The following is a 10332-nucleotide window of genomic DNA, read 5'->3' as shown; positions in this document are numbered from 1 at the left end:
AACCCTTTGCCTTGAGATCACCAAGAGTTGGTGCCTGTAGCAGGGTGCTGGTGCATAGACACCTAATTAGCCCCTGCTCAGCCAGCCCCAATCAGGGGAAATAGATTGGGGCTGGGGAGAAGTCTGGTGCCTGGCCTTTAGAATTGGCTGCACCTGCGGGCCTAAGGGTTCCAGGGCTATAAAAGCTGGCTGGCAGCCAGAAGAGGGGAGAATGACCAGGGGAAGGTCAGTCTCCAGGCTGAGGGCAGACTCTGTGCGGAAGAGGAGATTGTAAGGCATGCAAGCTGTATATAGTACATCAGTGGTGGTGGGAGAACCTGGTGTAAATAAAGCCACGGGTGCTGAAGAACTAGAGGTGCCTCTGAGCTTTATTGGGGCAGCGAGTGGAACCCGGGAAGAGGAAGGCAGAGGACCTTGTTACAGTGCCTCTCTCCTTGCCAATCTCTGTCAGCATTTAGAAGTAACGAGACTTGTACCCTCCATAAGGTAAATAGCTGAACTCTTGAAGAACACATTGAGCAAGTGGAATGAATTGATTTAAAAACAAATAATTGATATACGTTTTGTAAGAATAGTAGGTGAAATCTTGATTGCATTTAAATCAGTGGGAAAACTCCCATTGACTTTAGTAGTGTCAAGATTCCACCCTATGTGCATGTTTATTATCTCCTGTATCCTAAACTGTGTTGACTCTGCTGTATTTTCTTATCTTGTATTTCTGACACTGTTACTGTTTATGGAAGGAAATTAACAATGTGAACAATTCTGTTCAATAAAACTTGGTTCTTAAATTGTCCTAGTCATCATCTGGAATGCAGGCACCAGGTGTTAAATCAGCAATTGCATTTATTCAACATTCCAAGATTTGCCATTTAGATATATTCATATCACTCACTACAGAATTTGAATCTCAACAGAATCTGTAGGATGTTGCTAAGAGACAGAGTTGAGCAAGTTATGCCCAGAACACAGTTGTACAACCAAAAGTAAGCATCATACTGGAGGAGAATTAATGGCTAATTTGGATATTATCCCAGATTTTGTTTTGGTGGATTCTTCTGATGTTTTGAGGGTCTGTTGCAGGGGTCAGTAGCCATTCAGAAGCCATTTATTCACTCTAATATAAGGTTTCGTGTGCTGGTAATACATTTTAACATTTTTAGAAGATCTTTCTATAAGTCTATAACTAAACTATTGCTTTATGTAAAGTAAATAAGGTTTTTTAAAATGTTTAAGAAACTTCATTTAAAATTTAAATTAAAATGCAGAACCCCCCAGACTGCTGGCCAGGACCCGGGCAGTGTGAGTGCCACTGAAAATCAGCTTGCATACTGCCTTTGGCATGTGTGCCATAGGTTGCCTACCCCTGGTCTATTGAAATCCTAATGGTGGTATATATAAGGGGAAGGTGATTAGCCAAAGTAGTGTTGGGTGAAAAATACAAAAATATGACACTAAATTGCTTCATCCATGTTAATATCCTTCTTCAGCTTGTTTTCCATGAACATTTGTGTGATCAGATTATTTTAAAATGTGTGTGAAAACTTTAATATTAAAGTTGTACACAAATTTAAAATTTGTGTACAAGTATTTGCCCTGAACATTTCTCAGTTGGAAATATAAATACTATGTGACTATCTGACCAGTCACAGTTAAGCAACACAAACTACATTTTGAATATTCATGATCAATCACAAGAGTAAAACAATCAAACATATTCCTCAAATAAGTATACATATTAAGAAATGTAAAGATATTGTGATTATTTTTTTTCTCAGATGTCCTGTGAGCAGAAGAGACTAATGTTGTTGAATGCTTTATTTGTTGCAGATTATTTGTGCAGCTCTAGAACAAAGCCACATTCTGATTGGCCAGTCAGATCTTTTCTCTGTCACTAATCATACATCCATTCCTAACAATGCAGTTCATTAATTCCATCCACAAAAAGAAAGAGAACATGTATATGCCCATTAGGTTTAATTGGTGGGGAAACAGTTAAAATGTTGCTTTTATTCTTCATTATCTCCTATCTGATACTCTGCCATTTTTAAATTAACATTTAAAACACCCAAACTTTAGGTGGAAAGTCCAATATAGTGCATAAATTCTTCTACTTTACCATTCACACTCAGCTACCTTTAAAGAACACCATACTGGGAAGATGTGTTGCACAAACCCATGAAAATCTGTTGTAAAAATATTTTTGGAAACTAAATATAAATTTTGATGCCATCCTCTAGTAATAAGTCACTTGGAGATATGCAAAAGACTATTGGAACTCTTGAGTTATAGTAGTTACTATGTCTTGATCTGCATATAAAATTTAAGTAGATATAGGTCAGATGTCTCAAATAAACACACCTTGACCAACATAGCGATGCAGAGCAAATCCCCAGTGTAGACTCAATTGTGTCTTTAGAACACTTCTTCTGTCACTATAGCTAATTTTTTTCGGGGAGGCGGCGTTCCGACACCAGTAGAAAAAACACTTCCTTCAGTGTAGACTACATCTTACGCTATGGAGTTATAACTCTTCATAGTCTGCTTTGGACTTAACTATCTTGAGTACTTTTGTATTGTCTTCAAATATTCCATCTCACTGTGTTCCCATTTTTTCCAGATCATTCATGAACATGTTGACCAGAATTAGTCCCAGTACATAACCCTGGAGGACACCACTATTTTTACTTCTCCAATCTGAAAACTGATAATATATTCTTATCCTTTTTCTTTCCTATTAACCTGCTACTGGTCCATGAGAGGACCTTCTCTCTTATTCCATGACGGCTTAAGAGCCTTTGGTGAGGGAACTTGTCAAAGGCTTTCTGAAAATCCATATACACTATATCTACTGGATTACACTTGTCCACATGTTTGTTGACACCTTCAAAGATTGGTAAGGCATGATTTCCCTTTACAAAAGCTGTGTTGACTCTTCCCCAATGAATCATATTCATCTATGTGTCTGATAATTATGTTCTTTACTACAGTTTCAACCAAATTAGCTGGAATCGAAGTTAGACTTCTGGCCTGTAGTTTCCAGGATCACCACTGGGTCCTTTTTAAAAAAATAAATAAATAAAAAAAAATTGCATCACATTAGCTATCCTCCAGTCATCTGGTACCAAGGCTGATTTAAGTTACATACCAAAGTTAGTAGTTCTGCAATTTCATATTTGATTTTCATATTTCAGAACTCTTGGGTGAAGACCATCTGATCCTGGTGACTTGTTACTTTTTAATGTATCAATTTGTTCCCAAACCTCCTATATTAACACTTCATCCTGGCACAGTTCCTCAGATATGTCACCTATAAAGAATGGCTGAGGTGCGGGAATCTCCCTCACATCCTCCCGAACACCAAGGCAAAGAGTTCACTTTATCCCCCTTGAGTGCTCCTTTAGCATCTTGATTTTTCAGTGGCCCTACTGCAGGCTTCCTGCTTCTGTTGTACTTAAAGGTTTTGTTACTTTTTTGAGTATTGTGCTAGTTGCTCTTTAAATTCTGTTCTGACCTTTCTATTTATACTTTTACACATGGCTAGCCAAAATCTATGCTCCTTTCTATTTTTCTCAGTAGGATTTGATTTCCACTTTTTAAAGGATGTCTTTTGGCCTCTAACCACTTTTACCTTTGTTTAGCCATAGTGGCATTTTGTTCCTCTTACTACGTTTTTTTAATTTGGGGTAAACATTTAATTTGAGCCTCTATGGTGGCTTTTAAAAACAAGATTCGACATAGCTTGCAGGCATTTCACTTCTGAGACTACCATTTAATTTCCATTTAACTAGATTCCTCATTTTTGTGTAGTTCCCTTTTTGGAAGTTAAATGCTACTCTGGTGGGCTTTTTTGGTGTTTCTCTCCTCCCCTCTCCCCCCCACCCCCAGGATGTCAAATTTAATTATATTATTGTTGCTATTACTGAGTGGTTCAGCTATATTCACCTCTTGGACCAAATTCTGTGCTCCACTTGCCTGTCCCCTTGTGGATTCCAGGACTAGCTGCTCCAAGAAGCAGTCATTTATGGTATCTAGAAATGTTACTTCTGCATCCCATCTTGAGGTTATATGTACCAAGTCAATATGGGGATAGTTGAAATTCTGTTGTTGAATTTTCTATTTTGTTAGGCACCAACTCTGTTTGTGCTCTGGGGCTGGAGCACTAATGGGGGAAAAATAGTGGGTGCTCAGCACCCTCCTGCAGCCCCGTGGATCAGCTCCTCCCTTCGCGCCCACCCTCCCGCCTGCCGGCAGCCCCACCAGCCAGCTCATCTTCCTTCCTCCCAGTGCTTCGATCAGCTGTTCAGCAGCACACAGGAGGCACTGGTGGGAGTGGCAGGAAGAGGCGGGGGAGGAGGCAGGGCAGGGGGGAAGGGATGGAGTGGGGGCAGGGGCTGGGGTGCTACTATATTCTTATTCATACATGGAATTTTTAACCATCGAAATTATATGGTACAATTTCTTTCATTTTAAGATTTTTACTATATTTGTCTCTATACTTCCTTGCTATGCTTGTGTAGTATCCATAATGAAGACACATCCTTCAGCCTTTCTGGATATACCAACTTAATTGATTTATAAACCAGTGTAGTTAAATTGGTGCAACCCCACGTGTGTACACTATTGAGTGCCTTGCATCAATTTAGCTTAAATTGGTAAGGAATTGACTTAAGCCAAATTGATGTAAAGCTGGGTTTAAATAGGCCCTACACTGGGGTTTGCACAGATTTAACTGTGTATAGACTAGGCCTAAATCACTTGCCCAAGGTCCCATAGATTTTTGGAATAAATTTTGGTTATCTACATAGAACTATTAGCTGTGTATATGGTTCAATATTGCTTTTATCGAATACAGAGTGCCTCTATCTCATTCCCTTAGCTAACATAATGACATATAAGAATTTTTTGTGACGGCAACTGAAGGTTCACAGATAGAGTATTCTAACTGGAGTCAGAGTATGGCCCAGTAGCTCCTCACTTACAAACCAACTGAGCCACTGAATGGAGTATTAGTCGTGTTTTCTTTTTCCTCTAAATGTGGCATTCTTAGTTGCCATTACATGGTCCAATGAATGAGAGTTTCAGTCACTACTGACTGAAAAGCCATCTTGTCCTATAAACCAAGATCATAGCTCTGTGGTTAAAACCAGAGTTTATTCCAAAGACTAAATTAAGATTCACAGGAAACATGAAAATAACATGCTCCACTTTTTGTCCCAATCTTTCCCTCTCCAAAGAGATTTAATAACATACTCTAAATAGCAGAAAGCTGGTGAGGGTTTATATAATATGAACCCGATTAGTACCGGTAAGTGAATGTCTCTCTTTTTAACATAATATCCATTATGCAGAAAAGAGGATGTGGGGGAGGGGATAGCCTTAAAATATATAGTAGCTTTGACCCACTTTCCTATCAAAGTATAAGCCTACAAAGCTAAATGTTAGTCACCCCAGAGAACACAACACTACTCTCTACTAGTTTGGCTGGACTGCCTTGGGCCTAGAAAGAGAGGGCTTCTACAGGAGAATGTAAAAATTGCCATGCTAGACTACATCAGTATCCATTTAGTCAGATATCCTGTCTACAATAGTGGCCAATACCAGATGCCTGAGAGAAAGATGCAGGAACCTTGTTCAGAAAGGGCAGGTGGGCGGGGGGGAAAAAGGGAGGAGGCATTGCATTATACATCAAGAATAAATACACTTATTGTGAGATCCAGAAGGAGGTGAGAGGCAGATAGTTGACAGATACGTGGGGAAAAGAGCAGGGGTGATGTAATAGTAGCAGTCTCCTATAGACCACCTAATCGGGAAGATGAGGCATTTCTGGAACAAATAACAGAAATTTCTTAAACACAAGAGGTAGTAATGGGGGACTTTAACTACTCAGACATTTGTTCCAAAAGTAATGCAGCACAATGCAAAATGTCCAATATGTTTTTGGAATGTATTGGAGGCAATTTCCTGTTTCAGAAGGTGGAGGATATAATCAGGTGACAACAATTTTAGATTTGAGATTGACTAACAGGAATTGGTTGTGAATCTGAAGGTGGAAGGCAGTTTGGATAAAAGTGATAATGAAATGATAGATTACATGGCTGTAAGGAACAGAAGGGGTGAGAGCAGCAGAATAAGGACAAAACTTCAAAAAAGCAAACTTTTAACAAACTCAGAGAAAACTGGTAGGTAAGATCCTGCGGGAAGAAAATGAAAGGGATAAAGGCTTTCAGAAGAGCAGGCAGTTTATCAAGGAGACAATATTAAAGTTGCAACAGCAAACTATACTGATGTAAAGGAAAGATAGGAAGAAAAATAAGAGTCTAAGATGGCTCCATCAGTAGCTCTTTAATGACCTGAAGATCAAAAAAAAAGGATTCTATAAATGTGGAAACATTGAGAAATTGCTAAGGATGAGTACAAAAGATTAGCAAAAGTATGTTGGGACAAAATCAGAAAGGCTAAGGCACAAAATAAGTTATACCTAGCAAGGGAAATAAAAGGCCATAAGAAGTTCTATAAATACTTTAAGAACAAAAATAGACTAAAGAAAGTGTAGATCCTCTATGTAGTAGGGAAAGAGAGCTAATAACCGACAACACCAGAATGCAGAGATCTTTAATGCCTATTTTGCTTTTGTCTTCACTGAAAAGTGTAATGTCGACCAAGTACTCACTACAATAGTAATGAGGCATAAGGAATAAAAAGTCAGAATAAGGGGAAAAACAGGTTAAAGAATATTTAGATAAGTTAGAAGTTGACGTGGCCTGATGAAATTCACCCTAGATACTTAAGGAGCTAGCTGACACAATCTCAGAACTGTTAGTGATTATCTTTGAACTCATGGAGGATGGGTAAGGTCTGGAAAACTGGGGAAGGGCAAACATAGTAACCATCTTTAAAACTGAAAACAAAGAGGAGGCTGGGAATTATAGACCAGTCATCCTAACTTTGATATGGGGAAAGATACAGGAACAAATTATTAAACTATCAATTTGTAAGTACTTGTAATAAGGTTATAAGGAATAGCCAGCATGGATTTGTCAAAAACCTAATTTCCTTCTTTGACAGGATTACTGGCCTAGTGGATCGGGGGAAGCTGTAGATGTAATATCTTTAAGAAGGCTTTTGACCTAGTCCCACATGACATTCTCATAAGAAAACTAGAGAAATGTTGTCTAGATGAAATTATTACAAGTTGAGTGCAAAAACTGGTTGAAAGATCATACTCGGAGTAATATCAATGGTTCGCTGTGAAACAGGGAGGACATATATAGTGGATTCTGCAGGGATCTGTCCTAGTTCTGGTACTAGTCAATATTTTCATTAATGACTTGAAAATGGAGTGGAGGGTATGCTTAATGGATAACACCAAGCTGGTTGTGGTTGCTAGCATTTTGAAGGACACGATAAGTATTCAAAGTGACCTTAACTAATTGGAGAATTGGTCTGAAATCAACAAAATGGAATTCAGTGAAGACAAGTACAAAGTACTACACTTACAAAGGAAAAATCAAATGCACAGATACAAAATGGGGAATGACTGGTTAGGCAGTAGTGTTGAACAGGATCTGGGGTTATAATGCTATATGTAAGACATGGCAGGTAATTGTCCCACTCTACTCAGTGCTGGTGAGGCCTGAACTGGAGTACTGGGTCCAGTTGTGGGCTCCATGCTTCAAAAAAGATGTGGATAAATTGAAGAGGGACTAGAGGAGAGCTGTAAAACTGAGAAAAGGTTTAGAAAACCTGACAGATGACAAACAGTTTTAAAAAAAAAAAACTGGTCATGCTTAATCTTGAGAAAAGAAGACTGAGGGAGGATCTTGTAACAGCTCTTGACAGATTTGAAGACTGTTAGCAAGAGGACAATAATAAATTGTTCTCCACGTCCATTGACGGTGGAGAAGTAATAATGGGCTTAATCTGCAGCAAGGGTGATTTAAGTTAAATACTAGGAACAACATTTTAACTATAAAGATAGTCGAGCACTAGAATAGGCTTCCAAGGGAGGTTGTGGAGTCCCTGTCTGTGGAAATGTTTAAGAATAAGGATGGTCTAGGTATATTGGCCATACCCTAGTACAAGGGTCTGACTAGATGAGCCCTTGAGTTCCCTTTCAGCCTACATTTCTATGATTCTGATAAGTGTGGACATTCTAATGATCCAATTTTTAAAAAATTCTAATAAACTCTTGTCCTCAATGATATCCTGTGGCAATGAATTCCACAGGTTAATTGCGGGTTGTTTTTTTTTAAAGCCTTTTCTTCATATCCGTTTTAAATTTGCTGTCTGGGCAAACCTGTACTCCATTATTAAACAGTATCCGCTTGATATTCTGTTTTACTCAGATGCTTTTTTGGGAAGAAAGTCCACCACAAGGTGGCAGACAAATAAAATTAATTCAAAAAAATTTGCGGCAATATTCCTTTTCATCCTAGTATTCATTCTACACTATTTTGTTACTTCTATCAGTATGGATTCCTGTCAGAGTTTGAATCAGAAAAAGAAAAATGCTTGTGCCCAATTATTTTACACCTCTAACAATAGCTAGACTATCAGTCTGATTTGCTTTTGGCAAGTATCTTATTATTCTATTGATCACATTTTCACATTTGGCTTATCTGGCCACTAGTGTCCTGGCGGGGAGGGGTACTTATTCAATTTGATTTCTCCTCTTCTTGACCATGCTGAGCAGTGGATAGAGGCTGAGTATTCAACCTTTTGCTGCTTCACATGGCCTGATGATAGAGTGGATTAATAAGGTTCTTCCAGCACCAGCCTGCATTATTACCTCTACCTGGAGCAGAAAGGTGGAAGGCCTAGAGAGCAGTGAGATTAACTTTCTACTGCACAGTGCTCTCCTTCCTGTAATTCCCTTAAGGTCATCCCTGAGATTTGCTTTAGGTTTGTATTGGTATTAAAACAGGAACAGTCCTAAATGCATTAAAGCAAGGCACATAGTGCCAGTATTGACTGCTTTGTTATACTGGCCAAAAGAGCTGTTGCAGCATGAACATTAATGGAAGCACTGTTTGAGCTCTGGGGCTATCCATGCAAAACATGTAGCAGATTCTCTGCTCTTGAGAGTTGATAGTCCAAAGGCGGAGGTTCTAGACATAGAAAGCAATTCAATAAACTACCATACAACACAAAGATGGAGAGGCAGGTGGTAATTAGCACTGGGAAATGCCATAGGACAGGTATGTGGTGGATTGGTGCATGTAGGGGACACACATGAGTTGATTCTCAGAATTAAATATGAGCTAAATTTACTGGAAGACTTTTGACTTAGTCATAACCTGAAGTCATTGTATTAGGCTGAAATCAGAATGAACTTCTGCTGATAGTGCTGGCACTGACTGCAAGAAGAGGATTTTGTTAATAGGGCGCAACACGTTTGTAAAAGAGCCACGTTCCAAACCTCACTAGAATTACAATGGGGTGTATTTAGGAATCCAGATTCAGTAAATGGCAAGACAAGTAACCCATTAGTAGTGAGCAGGTTGAGAGAAAATATCTGAAATATCAGTTTTAATGTGCTTTTTGAAGGCAGCTATCTTGGTTGTAACTGGGATTGAACTGTGAACCGCCAAAGCTGAAAACACTAGCATCTACTGCGTGAACTAGCTAACTAGATCTTGTAGCTGGGAACTATAATACTCTTACTTTCAATGGATGTGTAACACACACTGAACAATGGGTTGTGCAGTCATGCCCAAGTGAAACTGCAAAAGAGGGAGGGGGTTGTGATGGCTGTTCAGCAGGGAGGGGTTAGCTTTCTGCCAAACTGCACTGGGACTTGGTAGTACTGATTAATTTATTTGGCCTCTCTAAGCAGTGAGCTTTACTCCACAGAATTTTAGAAGCTTCACTGGGTGGAGCTCTTCTTTATTAAAACATTTTGGATGTTTTCTTAGACCTTGTGTCAACAGGGATTTGTGCGTGCATATGTATCTATGTCTGTTATCTATATCAATTATAAAAAAGGGTATGTTGTTTGTCATAAAAAGCCACTACCTTATATAGAAATAGGAATAACCAGTTCCTGGAATCTTTTCTTGATTTAAGGGAGAATGGACTATCCTCGTCAAAACACTATAAAGTGTTAATAAGAACTCCTTTGGAATAGAAGTCTACAGGTAATGCAATGACCTGTCTTCCAGAGAAAAGACTCCTTGATTCCCAGGGAGCCAATTGATTGGTGTTAAAGAGTGTTTAAAAGAATGTTTTAACCTTCAATTAGGGGAGAAAATGGATACTCCCAGAACAGAAATAATCAGAACTAGAAAAATAGGTTAGAAATTCAAGGTAGGGTTTGGTAGGGGAGGGATG

General features: G+C 38.9%; 1 long non-coding RNA gene across 1 annotated transcript in view; it reads left to right on the top strand.

The window, feature by feature from the left end:
- The first annotated feature begins 406 nt into the window (after positions 1-406).
- The window catches only part of LOC123352421, a 75270-nt gene continuing 65344 nt past the window's right edge, over positions 407-10332 (top strand). Inside the window, exon 1 of the long non-coding RNA XR_006574175.1 lies at positions 407-486. This is a non-coding gene — a long non-coding RNA (uncharacterized LOC123352421). The remainder of the gene's footprint in view (positions 487-10332) is intronic.

The sequence above is a fragment of the Mauremys mutica genome, chromosome 1, assembly GCF_020497125.1.
Source record: "Mauremys mutica isolate MM-2020 ecotype Southern chromosome 1, ASM2049712v1, whole genome shotgun sequence".
NCBI lineage: Eukaryota > Metazoa > Chordata > Testudines > Geoemydidae > Mauremys > Mauremys mutica.
This window is presented reverse-complemented; position numbering and strand designations above follow the sequence as displayed.